This window comes from Mauremys reevesii, linkage group 1 (assembly GCF_016161935.1).
Source record: "Mauremys reevesii isolate NIE-2019 linkage group 1, ASM1616193v1, whole genome shotgun sequence".
In the NCBI taxonomy this organism is placed as follows: domain Eukaryota; kingdom Metazoa; phylum Chordata; order Testudines; family Geoemydidae; genus Mauremys; species Mauremys reevesii.
In genome coordinates, this window is record NC_052623.1 from 135844350 (window position 1) to 135864983 (window position 20634).

The 20634-nt window shown below is 41.8% G+C and overlaps 1 protein-coding gene across 11 annotated transcripts in view; it reads right to left on the bottom strand.

The window, feature by feature from the left end:
* MID1 (midline 1) overlaps window positions 1-20634 on the bottom strand; it is a 387109-nt gene that overhangs the window by 131437 nt on the left and 235038 nt on the right. Inside the window, exon 1 of one of the 11 annotated variants that reach the window (XM_039504353.1) lies at window positions 10594-10708. The exons of 9 other annotated variants lie outside the window; for them this stretch is intronic. The gene's annotated coding sequence lies outside the window, so the exon portion shown is untranslated. Of the gene's footprint in view, window positions 1-10593; window positions 10709-20634 lie in introns of those variants that run through there. One more of the 11 variants, XM_039504358.1, reaches the window with a different exon arrangement.

Below are 20634 nucleotides of genomic sequence, written 5' to 3' on the forward strand. Positions count from 1 at the left end.
AGTGCCTGTTTTTTTCCACTTTAGCATTAACTACATAATAATGTCATTATTGCCCAATAATGTCATCCACCATTTTGACCCAATAAACTCAGGACAAGACTAGGTATTGCTAATTTCTGAAGAGTGCTAATTTTATAACTGAGGTAAAACTATACTTAAAATAATAGGCTAGAGTCTCTGATTAACCAAGGACACTTTGTGTCAGAAAGTCAGTGGAGACTAAGCCTCTACTGGAGTAAAGCTAGCAGGGGTGGCTTGAATGCTTTTATACAGTTGCCCATTCCTCAGAGAGAGTGGAAAGAGAGGGTGTATCGGGGCAAGATGGGGTAGGTAGCAATGTGGTAGAAAGGATCTCTGCTACTCTTGCTCCTCCATTGGCATAAGGTTCTTGAGCGAGTGGCATAAATAAGGGTTGTCCTTGAGCAGTCCTACACTGTGCTGAATCAGCTGCAACCAGCTGCCACTCTCCACTGTGTTCAAGTGCATGTAAAACTGTGTAACTTGGTAACAAACCGTATTTATTCAGAAGCAAAAAAAAGTGTGCCATGCTGTATCTGGAGATTCTCTGATGTGTCTCCTCACTAATAAGTTTTCAGTTTTTCATGTGTTGGTGAATCAGATCCGAAATATACCCAAAGCCAAGGCCGGCTCCAGGCACCAGCGCACCAGGCAGGTGCTTGGGGCGGCCAAGGGGAAGGGGACAGCACGTCCAGCTCTTCGGCAGCAATTCAGCAGCGGGTCCCTCGGTCCCTGTTGGAGGGAAGGACCCGCTGCTGAAGTGCCACCGATCGCAATCATGGCTTTTTTTCCGCCCCCCGCTGCTTGGGGCGGCAAACACCCTGCCCAAAGCAGTTTCCATTGGCATTTTTTCCTAGCAACATTTACTGACAACATATTGGCTTAGGTATACTACTGATTCTAGATTTCAGTACTGCAATGTCAGGGCCCTGGCTGCAAACACTTACACGTGTCACCAGCACTGGAACCAGGGAAGGGGGTCAGGGTGCCTTGGCCACCCCACTTTTTAACAAAAAAAAAAAACAACCATATGCGCTCTTTGTGGGATATTTAAGTATTAATTCCTCTGCCACTTTGACCTTGCCTCCCTGCTCCCAATTCTACAAAGGTTCCAGGTGCCCGAAGGGCCATTGTTCCTCCCTCCTTTCAAACCTGTCTGGGAGGCAGCACGTTGTGACTTGGCCTGGTTGGCTGGCACCTGGGTCCCGCTCTGCACTGAGCCACATGCCAGCAGCTGGGCCCCCTCACCTGTCGGCTACCAAAACTACAGCGCAGGGTCCTCTTGGTGCCAGGAACCCGCTGGGTCTGGGAAGCAGGAAGGACCCGTCACCAGAGGGCTTTGGGCTGGTCAGCAGGGAGAGTATGTGGGTGTGGTGGGGAGGCAGCAGGGGCTCCGGAAAGATGGGGCTGGTGGGAGGAGGCAGAGGCTACAGTAGGGTGGGACTCACGGGGAGGGGGGGGATTTGCTCCCCCCACTCTTGCAGTCCTTCCAGCACCTGTGACATGCTTAAATTCAATGGGAATAACTCACACATGTAAAAGCCATACAGGTACATAAGCATGCAAGACTGAGGAATTAGACATGGAACACCTGCTGATGCAATTTTTTTTGGTAGAAAGTACTTTCAAACTTTATATTAATTTTAAATTTTTTAAAAGGTCCTGATTATATAAATTACCATGTTATGTTAATCCAAGCATGGCAGTTATAAAATAAGTTACAAAACCTTTATAGATACCACACACAAAGAATGTATTATATAGGAACTCTTTATAATGAACCTAAGCGAAATTTGGAAATGGAGTCAAAGGCAGAATTACTCTGTGTGTGTCTTCTAGTACTGACACAAAGTAGCATCATAATAGGCAATGTCTGTTTTTTAGGTTAACAGGATGTTGTATAAATGCACCGTAAAGTATAGTTAAGTGTTTACATTCGTGTCATAGAATCGGATATGGGCACTGAAAGAGGCAAGAAAAAACCCCTGTCATCTGTAATTGATACATTTGGAATTTCTAGTACTAGCTCTGAAGAAAGAATTTATTTTGTAGTTTTCATTCTGCTGTAGGATATAAATAGAATCATTTAAGGGAACAGAACATGTGGCATCAGATTCAGGAAGTATTCCTAATGCTATTAAAGAACACTCACAACCCAATGTTTGCCCCTAATCCATTAACTACTTTCAACTTTTATATATCAGCCAACAGAGGTCTGTGATTAACTAGTGATGTTAATAATTATCCAGGCATTTTATTACTTTGACATTGACATATTTTTAAAGGACTACAACCATCCACATGGAGCTGATAATCAAAGCTTAAAAAATTATTCCTAGTACTTTGGGAAGAGAAGCATTCACCACATTAGGGAAAGCTAGTTGTCATTACATATAAGCCTCCGTTTACTGCAGAGAACTCTCTTCCTCATTTACATCATAAAACTGAGGGTTAATAAAACTTCAAAAGGAGAGTACTCATTCAACAGCTTCTGCCACAAGTGAATATGTCATATTTTTCATGTGAATATTTCACATTATTCATACATTTTCACTGCCAAAGGAATAATTCACTCTTCTGTCCACAAGTAAACTACATATGATATGTACATAATGTTTGTAACAGTTTACATTTTTTGGAACATTTAAGAGATGTTAACAAATACAGCCAAAGCACATCTGCCACACCACTTGTGGTTAAACATAGTCCTGATGGCATCATCCTGTCTGTGGAATGTCATATGTCAGTTACAGAACACATGTTCTAAAGGCCCAATCCTGCAAGTTGACATCAGCGGAACTGAGAATGCTCAGCACCTCAGAGGAGCAGAAAAAACACTCAGTAGAAAAAACACACATTCGTTTACCAAACTGGGATCTAATGATCATCTAGGAACTAAAATATTCTTTGAGCCTTACATTAAAAACTGAAAAAAAAATCAAGATTGGCCAAATACAGTGAAGCCCCAAAGGGCTCATAAAATAGAATAGCGGATATATATTTTAATATGCTTCTGTACATTTTAAAAATTAAATGCTCTGAATTGTTTTTTTAATATTCATGTGTGTCAACTAGTTCTATATTTTTAGGTGTCTGATGCTCAAATGTGGAATGCTGAAAACAAAGGGCTAGATCCTCAGCTGGTGTAAATCACAATAACTCCACTGACCTCATGATTGAGCTCCATTAACTTGACTGATTTGCGCCAGCTAAAAGATCTAGTTCAAAAATCTCTTACACAAAACTAATTCTCATCTCTCCATATGAAAAGAGATTAAGAACATAAGAAAGGCCGTACCGGGTCAGACCAAAGGTCCATCTAGCCCAGTATCTGTCTACCGACAGTGGCCAATGCCAGGTGCCCCAGAGGGAGTGAACCTAACAGGCAATGATCAAGTGATCTTTCTCCTGCCATCCATCTCCATCCTCTGACGAACAGAGGCTAGGGACACCATTCTTACCCATCCTGGCTAATAGCCATTTATGGACTTAGCCACCATGAATTTATCCAGTCCCCTTTTAAACATTGTTATAGTCCTAGCCTTCACAACCTCCTCAGGCAAGGAGTTCCACAAGTTGACTGTGCGCTGTGTGAAGAACAACTTCCTTTTATTTGTTTTAAACCTGCTGCCTATTAATTTCATTTGGTGACCCCTAGTTCTTGTATTATGGGAATAAGTAAATAACTTTTCCTTATCCACTTTCTCAACATCACTCATGATTTTATATACCTCTATCATGTCCCCCCTTAGTCTTCTCTTTTCCAAGCTGAAGAGTCCTAGCCTCTTTAATCTTTCCTCGTATGGGACCCTCTCTAAACCCCTAATCATTTTAGTTGCCCTTTTCTGAACCTTTTCTAGTGCTAGAATATCTTTTTTGAGGTGAGGAGACCACATCTGTACACAATATTCGAGATGTGGGCGTACCATGGATTTATATAAGGGCAATAATATATTCTCAGTCTTATTCTCTATCCCCTTTTTAATGATTCCTAACATCCTGTTTGCTTTTTTGACCGCCTCTGCACACTGCATGGACATCTTCAGAGAACTATCCACGATGACGCCAAGATCTTTTTCCTGACTCGTAGCTAAATTAGCCCCCATCATGTTGTATATATAGTTGGGGTTATTTTTTCCAATGTGCATTACTTTACATTTATCCACATTAAATTTATCCAGATTAATTTCAAATGTCTCTCTAGTTATTCAGCTGCAAAAATTGGGCATTTCACTTTGCTTTTTCATCAGCGTAATGGCATTATGGGTGACAACGACCATGGACTTAAAAAGGCCTGAGTGGGAACCTAGCACTATAAGGGTAAACACCATATTTAAATTCATAACCATCCCAAACTTTGCATATAAATCTTGACCATGAATCATAAACTGTCAGAAGAGACCCAGGGTCTGTTCTCACATCACACAGAGCCTTTAAAATGGCAGTAAGAGGTGTTCGGGGAGCTGCAACAGTCAAGTTATGACCTCACTTGTCTCACAGGGCTTTTAGAATTTAAACAGACTGGAAGTTCAATGTACAGATGCAATCTTGGCTAAATAAAGCTCTTGCTTTTTTAAACTAATCTCCATCCTACACACCAGGCATACCTCATCAACCTCTCTGCCTTGCTTTCTGCTCCTCACATGTGATAGCTGAAAAGTCCCATAAAAAAAGCGTATTTTTATTCTAACAGACGAGAAATGTGTTCTCAGTATACTCTGTACATTCACAACCACTATGAAAAGAATCAGTTCACTGGCTTTCAAAAGATTTCCCAATCCAATATTTAACATTTTATTCCAATTGTTTGTGTATCACACTTCTAATTCCTTTCTGTATGTTCCTCTGAGTGCCTATATAAGACCAATACATGTATTTTCAAATGAAGATTGTATTGCTAAGGTAAGTTGGGGGAGGAGGGGGGAAGAGATTTTAAAAACTGTAAATCACTTAAGTATTTAAGTAGAACTAAAATGAGCAACAACAAAAATGCTTTTCCACTTGCACACACCTTTCATTCAAGGACCCAAATCATTTTACAAACTTTAAGGGACAAAGTTGGTAAAGTTGTAGCAGTGTAGCTGAGAGGAGAGTTTGTACCTAATCAGTTGAGTCTCATGTGGCGCCAGTGAGTTAGGTCCCTATTTTACTGATTGACCATGACACACTTCCTTTTATTTGTTTTAAACCTGCTGCCCATTAATTTCATTTGGTGGCCCTAGTTCTTGTTTTATGGGAACAAGTACATAACTTTTCCTTATTTACTTTCTCTACATCACTCATGATTTTATATCCCTCTATCATATCCCCCCTTAGTCTCCTCTTTTCCAAGCTGAAAAGTCCTAGCCTCTTTAATCTCTCCTTTTATGGGACCCGTTCCAAACCCCTAATCATTTTAGTTGCCCTTCTCTGAACCTTTTCAAATGCCAGTATATCTTTTTTGAGATGAGGAGACCACATCTGTACGCAGTATTTGAGATGTGGGCGTAACATGGATTTATACAAGGGCAATAAGATACTCTCCGTCTTATTTTCTATCCCCTTTTTAATGATTCCTAACATCCTGTTTGCTTTTTTGACCGCCGGTGCACACTGCATGGACATCTTCAGAGAACTATCCATGATGACTCCAAGATCTTTTTCCTGATTCGTTGTAGCTAAATTAGCCCCCATTGTATTGTATGTATAGTTGGGGTTATTTTTTCCAATGTGCATTACTTTACATTTATCCACATTAAATTTCATTTGCCATTTTGTTGCCCAATCACTTAGTTTTGTGGGATTTTTTTGAAGTTCTTCACAGTCTGCTTTGGTCTTAACTATCTTGAGCAGTTTAGGATCATCTGCAAACTTTGCCACCTCACTTTTGACCCCTTTCTCCAGATCATTTATGAATAAGTTGAATAGGATTGGTCCTAGGACTGACCCTTGGAGGAAGCCACTTGTTACCCCCTCTCCATTCTGAGAATTTACCATTTACCAGAATTCACCAGAGCCCGGCTATCTGTGCAAGAGACAGCTAAATTTGGCTGCTTGTCTCCTGAGAGAACAAAAGACACTACACATGTCTGTGTGGTGGCAAGATTGTGATCTGAGCCCCTCACACGCATGGCTTGGTGTCTGTGAGACTGCTCTGAGAGGCATGCAGTCATTAGCTGTAACATAGGTGCCACTGTGGACAGCAGTAAGGACTAGGGTTGCCAACCCTCTAGAATTCTCCTGGAGTCTCCAGAAATTAAAGATTAATCTTTAATTGAAGATAATGTCATGTAATGAAATTTCCAGGAATACATCCAACCAAAATAGGCAACCCTAGTAAGGGCGCTCCCATTCTGGCCCATGCAAGCAGAATGGTTTTAGGATTATGTTCTACACTAGGGGTTCTCAACATTTTTCTTTCTGAGGCCCTTCCCAACATGCTATAAAAACTCCACGGCCCACCTGTGCCTCACTAACTGGCTTTCTGCATAAAAAAAACCAAGGCCAGCATTAGGGGGTAGCAAGCAGGGCAATTGCCTGGGGCCCCACACCACTGGGGCCCCCGTGAAGCTACATTGCTCAGGCTTTGGCTTCAGCCCCAGAGGTGGGCTCAGGGCCCCAGGTGGTGGGCTTCTGCTTTCTGCCCTGGGCTCCTGTGAGTCTAATGTTGGCCTGGCTTAGCAGACCTGCTAAAACCTGCTCGTGGACCCCCAGAAGGCCCCAGACCCCTGACTGAGAACCACTGTTCTATACCTCCTACCCATCTTCCTAGCATGGTTCAGGCTCTATCAGCTAAGACACTGACTTGCAAAGTCCTCACAGAAAGTCAATTGCAGAACAAGGAGCAGAACCCAACCCCCTACTCCAACCACTAGACACTGTGTATTTTTGTGCCTTATGTCAGTTACACTTTAGTGTAAGATTTGCAAAGCAACTGTCTCCAGGCTTCCTGGTAATAAAGGTAATAATTGGAGATATACCAATCTCCTAGAACTGGAAGGGACCTTGAAAGGTCATCTAGTCCAGCCCCCTGCCTTCACTAGCAGGACCAATTTTTGCCCCAGATCCCTAAGTGGCCTCCTCAAGGATTGAACTCACAACCCTGGGTTTAGCAGGCCAATGCTCAAACCACTGAGCTATTCCTCCCCCCCCCCCCCTTTTTTTTTATTACCTTTAGCCTGTTACAGAATGAGCAGGAAACTCAATTTAGTCACAGGAAAGAGTCACCCTTGGTATAGTACAATGAGAGTATAACAGGCTGGCAGTGTTTGCCTGAAACAATCCTCCCTGTTAGCAGGTGTTGATTCTCCTGGGAAAGGGTTCTGTTCTATTCTGTTCAAAGGTAAGGAGGTTCTGCTGTCTCACTGAGGCAGGGAGCAGCTTGTCCCTGCTGAATATGAGGAAGGTGGGGATAATTTCCTACAGAGAGACGATCTAGGATGTGGGCTGAGCACTCTTTAAGTAGGAACCCTAAGGACGGCCAAGCCTGGAGAGAGAGCTTGAGCCTCACTTTAATATCTTATTGTTAATTTCTTTGGACAAGATAGTGATTTGCTGTTATAACTCTATGCAGACAAGTAAGCAAGCGTAAGACACTTTCTCTCTCTTTACTCCACTGTGCAGCCAGTCAACCTGCCAACCAGCATCTCTCAGCCAACACTGTGGGGAAATAATCATCTACTGGTAATGACAATAGTAGATTTCTTCCTCCTTGGAGCAAGGATGAGTCTTGAAAGAAATTACGATTTGTTGTCACAATTCATTCCCTGGTCTGCTATGCACTGCCCCTTACTCAGGGTAAGATGTAAAAGTCTCAGTCTTGCCCCTTTGTTAATAAAATCCAACCTTGGCAAAGAGGGGAGTTCTTTACTTTACCTTGCGTGAGGGCTTTGTTTGAGAACAGGTTGCAAAAGCCACCTGCTGACAAAAAAGAGCCTGCAATGCTTCATTGTCTCTTATTTTGTGGGAACTTCAAGGTAACATCTCCCTGCCATATATGAACCTTGGCAATCTCAAGTATTTTCTTTTTTGTACTTGCATCCCTTGTAAGGAGCACGGTGAGACAAAACAAACAATTGCCCACAACCATACAATCTTGCCTGGAGGGCTTTTAGCAGCCATGCAGAACAATAGCTTTAGTACTTCAAGCTAGAGAATTAAAAGCAGCAAATGAAAGAACAGTATCAGTAACTGAGTGTGTAACTCAGACAATTAAAGCTCCAGCAGTTTTGGGGCCGGGTCTCTCCCTTGGCCCCACCTGCCGCCCCCAGGCGCTCCCCCCATCCCCCCAGGAGCCATGGCAGTGCTGCGGAGCTGAGCGGCATCTGCCTGCTCGCTCTAATGGCTGCCAGCCCCTCCCTGCGGCCCAGGGGCAGAGCAGGGCTGTGCCTCCACGCACTGCCCCCACCCAGAGCGCCCCTGTGGCCAATGGGATGCTGCGGGGGCGGTGCCTTGGGGCAACAGTGCACAGAGGCCCCCCGCCCTGCCTTGGAGCCCCACATAAGTGCCACACCCCTGACCCTCTCCCAGAGTCTGCTCCCCCAAACCCTCCCCACATACCTCCTCCCACCTCCAAACTCCCTCCCAGAGCCTGCACCCCTCCCCACACACTCCCCAGCCCCCAAACTCCATCCCAGAACCTGCACCCAAGGCCCCTCCCCCACTCAAACTCCCTCCCAGAGCCTTAGGCAGGTGGGAGGCGGAGTTGTGGGGGGCAGGTTCTGGTCAGCATGAGTGACATTGGCCTGCTGGGAGGATTTGAGGACTGGCACTGGCGGCCCTAAGGTAAATTGACTTTGAGACTCCTGCTGTACATAATGGAAACCACTTCAAGCCAGGTGGTGCTGCAGCACCCCCCATACCTTTAGTTCCAGCACCTATGAAAGACTGGGAAGCCAGAGGATACTCAGTTCTAATCTGAGTAAAGTCATTTAATATATTTGACCTTGGAGGAAATCATCTGCCTCAATCCACCTGGAAGGTTACACAAAAAGCAGAACCTCAGTGATAGCTGGGTGCTGCATCTCAGCTAAATTTTACTGCGTAAATACTGGATTTTCAGAACTCTTATTACTCAAACTCGTAATAGCTGGGAGTTGGTGCTTGATTCTCACTTCTCTCTAGCCACGCATTTTAAAGCCAAGATGCAATGTGCAATACAGCATTTGCTCAGTACTGCTTTTCTTATGTTCTCATTATAACTATTATCCAGAGAGGTGCAGAATGCCCGAATGAAATCAGCAGGGGATGCTTGTGCTCAGCATCTCTCTAAAAAGGTAGAAAAGGAGGGTAAAAAAAGAAAACAAGGAAACAATCCATTGAATGTTGCTGCCTGGGGTAGTGACTGATGTCATGGAGACAACCGTCCAGTACAACATCCTACAGCGGAGGGACAGAGAGTGAAAAGGAACAAAAGCAAAATTATTCTCTACACAGAATGGTTGCATCAGTACACTAAATAGATATTCAGTCCTTCTACCACAAGATTTTCTATAGCACCCATCACACCAGTATCTAATTACTTCTGATGACAGCATGAGAAAAACAAATACCTAACGCTAGAACTCTGCAATGCCATTCATCAACAAAATGTAAAATCTCCTTTTATTTAACTCAACTTTCTAGACCTAAGACATGTTACACATTTCTGGTCAATTATCAGAGTACAGTGACCCGTAACTTTTACTGGTCGAAAATGAGTAACGTGATGGATAGAATTATTGGCATGTAGTTGTACAGTTCCAGCCCCAACCCCACCCCTACTCCCCACAAGCCTCATTATCCACACACACACAAGCATCATTATCCATTTGATTTTTAAATAGCTACTTTAAAAACTGACCTCTCCGAATGTCAGATTATCTTGCTCTTAGACAGACAATTGTTCAGTTTGAAATATCATACTGGGAAATATAGATCAGAAACTCAGTAATTGTGGATCATTCACACTCCTGGTTTCACTGAATATATATAGTACATCTGGTGGGCGTTACGTCAATCACACAAATAAAATAGTTTACATGCTCAAGCTGCCTTCTATACCACCTTGACCATACTGGTGCTAAAAAAAAGTTTATCCTTCTAAACTGCATCTCTAGGACATTAGCTTAGTGCATGTCAAGGTTTTAGATTATGTAACTTGATTGGTAACAAATGAATATTTTATATCAAAAGGCGATTTCAAAGACTTTGCATAAGCATGGTAGAGGGCTGTAGGGAATTTCATGCTTAAATGACAGAAATGAGAGAAAATGTGCTACCTCACCTTTTATTTGATACTTTTAAAACCAAAAACTATAAAGTTGCATTTAACAGAATAAAGATGCCTGTTTTTCAGGTTTCTTTAGTAGCTTAACACCAATTGATAAAACAACATGTACACAATTTAAAATAGCTTATTACTGAGAAACATTCCCATTTTTGTTAAGCTTTCCATACAGAGATCATTTTCTATAATAGGACAAAAACATAAAATGCTGTTTTAGCATATTGTTAAACACATTTGAAAATATTTTTGAAAATGGAAAATGTAATCTTGCCATTGAAAATTTAAGCATCTGTTCCAACTCTCAAGAACGTATCAACTCACATACCCACCGATGGATTTCGCCCTAGTTCGTTTGGCTGATACATTGCTGTAGAGAAAGACCACGCTGACCCACTCAAAAAATACTGACAGGCCAAAAAGGCCAGATGGTAGCGGCTACCACTATCCTAGTAATCCTGGAGCAGTACTGTGACTGTGTCTGTAACTGTGAGACAGTGGACGCTGAAACACAACAGGAAAATCTACCCTACAATTCCAGGAAAACCAGCTCCACCTAATCACCTCCGCCAGAGTTCAAGAATCAAAAATCCTTCAGCAATCCAGATGCCTTAGTCACTGACCCTAAAGCAAAATCTCTCTCAGCATTCAACTTAAATCGAGTGAAAAAGCAATGAGGATCAGATTCTCTCACAGAGCTGTATAACCTGTCCAACAATGATGGCTTGTAATAAGGACATTGGGCTAGACTGCCACATAACTTGAACAAGTGGAAGCTCAGCCTGCTGTGTAATTAATCCAGAGCTGAATAATGAATTGTAGCTCCCATGCCTGTAAAGGAGACTGACCTGAACAGGCAAAACCTGTCACACAATGTGAACAGTACAGAACTTTTCTTCTTCACAGAATGCAGAACTCTACAGGACAAAAATGACAAATGATTCCCCTGCTATTTTTATTATTTTTTCCAAGTAGTATTAAAAAATACATCACATAAACAAAGCCTGGCAGGAGTTCACCTAAAAGCTGGGGCAGCTGCATGAAACACCTAAATGTATTTATTGGGAAGGGAATTCTTTCCTGTACAACAGAGCAATAAGCCATCTCTTAGTTTAGGAGGTGATACACTGGGTGATTGCAGTTGTGTAAAAAACGTTGCTAAATCATCAGTGTGCAAGTGAACAACTCGCAAGAGTAAACTACGGATTAACCCAAAAGCACCATGTAAAATGTCTGATTGTAATCCTGACTGATTTGATATTACACCAGACATTTGGACTCCAACAAAGGTGTTAAAAATGCATGTTAAAGTGGAAACAGCAGGAAAGAATTGCTTCCTGGTGTTTTCTGTTTTTCATGTTGCAATGACTTCTTTCATGCAGTTGCAGCACAGCATAGTGAAAGCAAACATACCTCAGATGTTTGGCCATAAGGATGCAAAACAAACATTCTCTTTGGTCTTTCTTTCCCTACATGAGTCTGTATTTTGTTCACAATGGAATAATAAACATTGTGATTATTTAATTTCCTATGCATTTCATTTCCTTTAAACAATGGATTGGAGCCCTTATTGACATACTTCATTCAGATTTTTTAAGGATTTCTCCTTTTGAAGCTGTTCCACTGTGAATACATTATTAGAGTCACTGGAGAAGACGACTGGATCATGAGTCTTCTACATGCATGGTGAGTGCAACAGAATTAGTCTCAGGCTGGGGTTATCTCTCTAGCCCAAATGACTCTTTGAAAGAGAGTGAGTGAACAAGTGAGAATGAGCACACGCTCATGAGAATGACATTGTTGCCTGGTGGTTAGAGCACTGAGTTGTGAGACCCAGGATCTAGTCCCTCTGCTCCACTGACTCTTTCATTATTTATTCAGAGTGCAACAACTTCAACAGGACAGAATCTCAGGGAGTCCTGCAGCCCAAAGAGTAGGGCACTCACCTGAGAGGTGGCAGATGCTTGCTCAAATTCCTTCTTCCCATCAGGCAGAGTGGGGACTTGGATTGTCTCTCTCCAACATTCCAGGTGAGTACCCTAACCACTGGGCTAAAAGATATGAGGGAAGTTACCTTCCTCTTTCCCATCTTCTTGCTAAAGGTGTAGGCACTTACCACCAAGAGACATTTTGCAACTGAGAATCCCAAGGCATCTCCCTGGAGCCAGGATTTAGGCACCTATCTCTCAGAGAGGGGCACGCATCCTTCTCATTGGCATTGCTTAGGTGGCATGCTAGCTTTTGTGAATCCCACTCTAAGGAGCCTATTCTCTCCTTATTCGTTGTGAATAACAGTGATTTTCTAGGGGCCTAACTCCTTTTGTGCAGTAAGGCCTTATTCTCTCTGTGCCTCAGTTCCCAACCGATAAAACAGGGATAGCAGCACTACCCTACCTCACAGGGCTGTAGTGACAACAAGCACAATAAAGACTGTGAGGTGCTCAGACATTATGGTAGTTGAGGCCAAACAGATAGATAAGCTAAATTAGAAAGGGAGATTTGCATAGTGGTGTTTTGGATAAAGATGATTCTATTGAATCAGTTACACAAAATAAGAACATTAAAGTTTCCACGGTCCCCCTTTTAAAGATGTGTAACGGGAGCAAAGGCAACGGGAGAAGGTTGCCTCAGTTCTAACCAAACAGGTCTATTTTGATCTGAACTCACTTGTGTGATTAAAAATGTGGATTTTTGTACACGTGCAGTGTGAGATCCATTGAGGGCTTAATCCTTCTCACTTTACTATCATGAGTTGACCATAGATTTCAGTGGGGTTATTCATGTATTTACAGGATCAGGCCCTTATGCCGCAGACTGGATTTCTGGAACAGCTTTATGCTTACTGTGTGGGACAACTTCCAGGTGGGGAAATACCATTGTGCAAACAAACGTCTGGGTGGTCAATATGAAAAGAGAAGGAAAAAGGAAAAATGTACAAGAGAAAAATCAAAGAATTTGTTCCCCAAAGCAAATATTTCTCCTGTGTCCCCTGGCCACATTAGCATCTCCTAGTTTGTATTCAGCAGCTTTAACTTAAGCTAAAGCATGCATGTAATGGACTGTTCACCTCATCTCTCCTTCTGGTCTGTCACCTGCTGCCCTTCCCTTAACTCAGCATTTTAAACATTAAACAGACACTTTTCTGGAAATGTATGCTAGCCTCCCTCTTTGTATTCATTTCCTATTGATATTCATGATGTTCTGTGGACTGGGAGCAGTACCCCAGAAGTGCACTTTTCCCACCCTTAGATATCAAAGGCAAGTCTTTAACCCACAACAGAGTCAAAATAAATTTTAAATGAGGAAAAGCACATATTTCTGATGACAGGCCCTCCAGTGCTTTTGCTCGTCAACACCTTGGTTATGCAGAATTCAGGGCCACCCACAACACCTTTGTATGGAGAGGATTTGACACAATATGATTCTTCTGGGCAAGTAGTGTTGCCACTTGTCCAGTTTTCACCCGGACAGTCTGGGTTTCAGCTTGCGCGTCCAGGTGCCATTTGACTGATGTCCAGTTTTTTTGATCTGGGGGGTGAGGCGGAGCAGGGGGTGGGGACTCAGGAGTCCAGTTACCAGCCATTAGAAAGATGGCAACCTTATGAGCAAGGGCGTCCAGATTTTATGGGATCCCAGATTGTTGGTCCCTGCCCACCATGGAGCTGTGCTCCACAGCAGGCTCCCTGTGCCCAGGCAAGCACAAAGCTTTTAGGTGAAGAAGCAGACCAAGAGGGGAGTGGGATGTAAACAATGGGTCATGGATCCACCAGACATTCAAACCCATAGAAGAGGAGTACCAGAAGTGGCTGTTGATCAACTCCCCAGACAGAGCACAGGATTCCAATCCCATGGAACTCTGCACTCCAGACACCAATTATTTGGGCTTTGTGCTGAGGGCAGATTGCTCAGATGTTATGCTGGTGAGCAAGGTATAAATACCCAGACAGACTGAAGAAGATTCAAAAACAATTTCATATGCCAGTATTTCAACAAGTTAAAATATTTTCCACATACGAACATTACGATATGCTTGGTTTTTTTGTTTGTTTTGGGTTTTTTTTCATATTTTCAAGGCAAAAGTCACCTCTGGTCAGAAGATGGAACGTATTTTTGCCAGTTTCTGCTTGGAAGAGCTCAATTTCGATTCATTTTTCTGATTTATTTTTATATCATTCCAGAACTTTTCACATGGGTGCCAACTTTTTGAAATTTGAAGTACTTTTGCATTTTTTCTTGATTTTTGGGGGGTACAACTATTAATAGCTTGAGAGATACTGCCAGGTATCAGGCAGCTGATATTCCAAGCCATCAGTCCCTGTGCAGGGTGCAAATGCAGCCACGTACCACAGTGAGATCAGGGCAGAGCCACATCCATATAATATTAACAACGAGAAAAATAAAAGTTTCAGGAAGGCTGACATTTAAGAATAGTGTTTGCTAGCTTACATGTCCTCAGTGTGTTTTTGGTCAAGTGTAAGGATGCTTACACACATGCTGATTTATTCATGTGCACAGCTAGATGGAGACAGTGAAAATGCTATTCCTTCAATTTCTGAGAACGTTTCTTTGGAAGTAAAATGATTGTTCGAGAAGAAAATCTAATGTCCTAGTTTCCCTGTCATGTCCAACTTATGCCAAGTGAACACAGTGTGGGGGCTGTTGGAGCCAGTTATGGCTCTCTGATTCTCTCACTGGCCAAACATGAAGGTTAGAATAGCCTCAAGACTGCTCTAAACAGCACGTTCCTAGAGATCTAGGGCTTTTCTGCCAGTTGGGGATTCACAGAGTGCATTGCTCTATGGCCACTTCTCCTGCCCATCCCAGATATGCTCCTTGTACCCGAGGCCAAGAGAGAAGGAGGCATAGGAGCTGGCCCTGCAACCATGCCAGGGGCATCTGCACTTTGGGACTTGCATGGAGGTTTGCACTCCCTTTGTGTAGTAAGAGAGCAGGGTAGGACTCGGAATCCAGCCCAGTCACTAGAGGCCAAATTCAGAACTAGTGTCATAAGAAATGCAACTCCCTTGATGGAAATTTCCCATGGAAGGTGGATGGCTTCTTTATACCAAACCGCTTTACATGGCTGTTTTATGCTACACCTCATTATTACAGTCTCCTTTAAATGACTGCTTCATAGCACAGTCTCCTGTTGTCAGAAACACCCCCACCTTTTGCTCTCTCAGCTTAGAAAAAGGATGAAAAATGATACACCGCTGTGCCATTTATACTCCCTTGCAAATTACACTAGCATTTAAGTAAACTCTGAATATGGCCCAATGAGTCCTACTAAAAGTGACCAGTTTATTACAGCTCTCTGGAGCCTGGCAAACTTTAATTTCAATAACAGCATGTGCTCTTTGCCTGTCCTTGTGACTCACTGAAGGAACAATTGTATGGTACTTGGTTCACATAAAATGACTAGATTATGAATTGCCCCATCAAATATTAGATTTCCTTTGCTCAAACAAGCCGGTATCTTTCTAAACTTCAAAGTGAGCCATTCACAAAAACTCCCCTCATTCACAATACATTGAAGTTACTTGTAATCTTGAAGAAAAAAAAAATGAAAAGCTACTACCCCATCCGGCTTAACTATTATTATACAGGACATGCTTTTAACATTCCCCTGTGATCAACGGAGCCATGAGCTCAGCAACTGTGTTTTCTTTTTTGGCTAGAGAAGAAGAGGAATAATTCCTTTTGTTAGGTAGTTAAATTGACAGTAAAGCACTGAATTCTAGTCTGACCACTTGAAAGACAGGGAATGATTAGAAAAGCAGTAATGAAAAGGGTGACAGATCCCTCATGTGAAAAAAGAAGATGAGGAATAGAACTGTGCATGTTCCTATGTAGTGACCAGAGATGACATACTACTCAGACCAGTGGAGAAAAATCCCATAAGAATGAGGCTGTTCTACTTGACTCCTTTTACAGCAACAAGGCCGCCCAAAAACAACATGGTGAAGAGCTGTGGAAGCTGAGCTGAAAAACCTCGGGCACAGCTGGGGAACCACTGAAAGACTTGCCAGAAACAGAAAGGAGTGGGGGAGCTTCGTCACTGCCCTAAATGCCAGAGGTGTAATAGGAACATCATGATGATGATGATGATGATGATGATGATTACAGCAACTCTGCAATATAAACAACACACTGCAACTTCTGCTCAGCATCACCACCTGAAAAACCTTTTGCAGTGGATAAGTAACAAGAGCTTGTGTAAACTGCTTTAAAGCAATATGAATATCCAAATGTGGTTCAGTCTGAAACACACAAACCACAAAGGCTGGGATTATCAGAGGAGCCTTAGGGAGTTGGCGTTCTAGCTGAAATGTTTGGAAATTAATACAACCCTAGACTACATTTGGGATTAGAGACTGACTCTAAACCTCAAATCCAAATATCCTCAAACCTTGGGCAAGTTTGAATCCCAGTCCCAACTTTGCGGCCTTTGCTCATGCCTAATTTGAATATTGTGTTACCTTCCCTTGGTGTGATGTGCCTTAAACTTTAACCTAGCATTGGCCCCCCTCTTTAATAAATGCTTTACAATGATGAGCTCCGATTTCACTTACCCAAAAGCTTTTCTGATTCAACATATTGGGATGTAAGATGTGCATACATTTAGTAGGGCAGTATTACTCTAATCTATTCAGTTTCTCATACCACAGCAACCACTATGGTATCTCAATGCCCTAAAATTTCTATTCTTAAAATGTTGAAACCTAAACCTCTGTCAAGATAGAGAACAAAACTGATTTAATACCTGGTATTAAAAGCTTCTACACTAACAGTATCCAAAGTATATATTTTAGCATAATATCAGATTCTTAGTTTTGCTGTATACAATAGTGATATCTCAGTGTTATAAATAGGAAAGGATTGTTTTATAAAGAGCATCTCTCAAATTTTTGTTTATGTTATATGGGACAATGCTCTTTGTTTCCTGGTAAATACAGGATTTTTTTTTTCTAAGAGAAGTTTAAAGATTGGAAATTCTCTAGATCGCTGTTCTGGATAATTTAGGTCTCATCTCATTTCTGAACAGAATTCAATTGATAGGTATTGGCTTCTTCTCTGTACCCTACTTCAACTGATTGGGTAACTATTTTAAAAAAGAATGACAAGGTCTTCTGTTCCTCTACCCTGGAAGATCCAGAATTAGGATATTATTATCTATGATTCTCTGAAAATAATTTCCTGGTTTTTACTATGAGTGCACCGAGATAAATCAGTGATTAGTGCATAGTTTAGGTTCACTGGTTAGTGCTTTTGTACCTTTTGGTCTGTTGTTCAAGCCTGCCTCCAGTTTTCCATGTATGTGACTGTTTTGAGACAATTGTTAACTTTTGTTCTGCTTGGCTAACTACGCTGTAGCAATGACCATTTTTTAAATTAACCTCTACAAGAACAGGCATCAGCTTAGAGTGTTGATCTGCTGACCCCCTCCTCCCTCACTCAACGGATGGATGGATGGGCCCACTCTCAATCTGACACCAAATCAGGTCTAGGAGGGAATGGACTCAAATGGTCAAAAATGAGCACTCTCTTCATTCTTTGACTGCAAGTTCAACATGTCTCTTAAAACCTCCAATCCTGAAGCTGATGAGAGCCTTGGGTATACAAAGAATGCAGGATCAGCTCCAAAGTTTCTTAACAAAGAGGGATATGTTACAGTAATGTCATATCAGCACTGTAATCAGCACAGATGGATCTGACACTGGCCATTTGGACTTGGTAATAAGTCCCAACAAGTTATTTGGAATGACTCAGCCACTGCATTTTCCTGGCCAAGTCCTGCTGCATTCTTCCATCCCACACATATTTCCTACAGGCTGCACTTTTTCTGATGAAATTAGTATTTTTAAATTACTACATCATTCAAAAGTCCATTGCTTGACAAAACTATTTCCATTATCAGCATCTTATTTTAATTACAAATTAAGGGCCTGATACTAAAAATCTTTTTTTCCACATTGTAACGAAACCCTGTGCGGCAGATAAGGAAATATCCACTAGCTAGAAGTAGTACTGGGAGCCTTATCCTGTCTGCAGATACTAGAGGGAATCACACACACACACACACACACACACACACACACACACACACAGTTCCCCCACCCTAATCCCACAAACACACACCCATTAACTTTACTATTGTGGGACTACTCATATTGGTGAAGTTAAGCATGTGCCTAGGTGTTTGCAGGATTAGGACCAAAGCAAGTATATTTTAATGCAATGAGTCCTTAGTCCCAAGACTATGTCTTCAGTTGATATTCCTATGTTAATTTTAAATATATAAACAGTTCTCTCTCTGTGCAATGCATTAGGAAAAGGAACTGAATGTGCATGTAGTAGTACAGTAGTAAAAGAAGAGCCATGTGGTTTAATTAAAAAACAAGAGACCCAATCCGGCAAACTCTTAAGATGTACTTTTGAGATATCTTTACTTAAGGGCGCAGTCCCTTTGAACTGAGTACAGACCATGTGTGAGAGAGTCTATTGGGTGGGGCCCTTCAGTTTTCTAATTCAAACACACGCATGCATTTGAATTCCCTAGGCAAGCAAAGAGATGGAACTCTACATAAAGTAGCTACAGGAATATACACTTACAGTTTCCTGGAGGAGGAAAATGGAGATTAAGTTTTGTTAAATACAAAGCATGTTAAGTAAGTTTCAATTGTCATTTTAAGTGATGACCTAAGCAGGTACAATGATTTGTTCAGACAAGATGGACCCAGATTCATACTACCTAAGGCAGCAGAAGAGAGGCAGGCCTTGCTGACCCATGCTTGGTTTATCTGCATTTATCTGACTCTCCAAAAGAAATATAAATCATGGTAATACATTTCATATTATCTTGTATATGCACTGTTGGCCTATTCATCTGATTTTTCTCTCATACAAATAAAAACAGAATTCATAAACTGATATGCATTGTAAAAGGAATAATCTCTCTTGGTCTTTCCTACAAAGTTCAGGTCATAATTCATGGGTTTAGTATGGCTGGAATCATTTGATAAACATAAAGCACTAATTAATCCCGTCAACCATACTCTCTCCCCATATATTTGTGATTTAAAAGGAATCCTCAATTACACTTGGTTGTGTCATTCTCTTTATTCTCTCTTCTGTGTCTTTGTCAGGTTAGAACACCCGAAGCAAGGAAAGCTAGGCGATGCCCAATACAAAGTTACTGACTGTGGAATAGGCAGTTGGGGTTGACTGATACATCTGCAACGGCTGTGATGTGTTTTCCTCTCCTATGGCAGGGGAATGCTTCAAAGAATCACCTGCCACCAAGGACGCAGGCTCTTGCAAGCCCACCAGTTCTCAGGATGCTGTGACTGTACTGTTATTTTAAAGGAATTTCCTAAAGAACAACATATACCAAGAGGCAAGAAAACAAAATGTAATATTGTTTCCTTTTCTTCCTTTCTTCCAGAGCATCTCCTGCAGCTCTAATGTACCCTGAAGTAGGGTGATGTCATAAAAACTAAAAACATGCCTCTGTGTTCATACAAACTATATTCAATCTCAAAGGATTAGTAATTAAAAAGGGGGGAGGCACCCTTCCAGAATGGCCCTGACCCATTACTAATGACTTCACGAAAACTTGACCAATCATTTAGCAGAGTAACAACTTATCTTGGGCAACACCAAGAAATGAACATGAGTCTCTACTGCTTGAACTGAAGGATGAAGTCTCTTAGCTGGTAGCTATAGTAGACTTATATCTTCTGTAAATCAGGAACAGAGAGGGGTGCCCAATACACACTGAACTATAGGTTCTAGAAATTCTCCTAAAAATGATAGAAAAAGATTGATATTAACACTAAGGCACAAACAGACTAATGCCTAATAACCCAGCTGAAAGAGAACAATTATTTATTGTCTCTTTTGTGTCTAAAGTATCTTAATCTATTTAGAACATAACCTCTTTGGGGGAGGGACTGTCTTTTTGACATGTGTGTGCAGAGCACCTAGCACAAAGGGGCTGTACCACAGTATATATAATATTAATTGTAAATTGAATTGCCCAAAGCATTCACTGTGATTTATGATAAATAAATAGTCTGATGTACCAGGCAGCCTTCAAGGTAAATAGAGACAATGAAAGCTATTTTAAAGCTAATCCAAGCATGCACTAGATGTGGTTAGCGACATAAGCCAATTTCTGTAGCAAAATCCACTATTCTCAGAAAGTCTACCAGTCTTCTATATTCTTGTTTTTGTCACATCTATATTCTTGTCAGCCTTGTATGCATCAGCTCAGCCATGAAAGACTGCTCTATTCGTCTCTTGCTATCTCCTATCCTCTTGATCCAAATACTGCCAACCAGGCTCACAATTGCCCCTCATGCTTGAAGCAA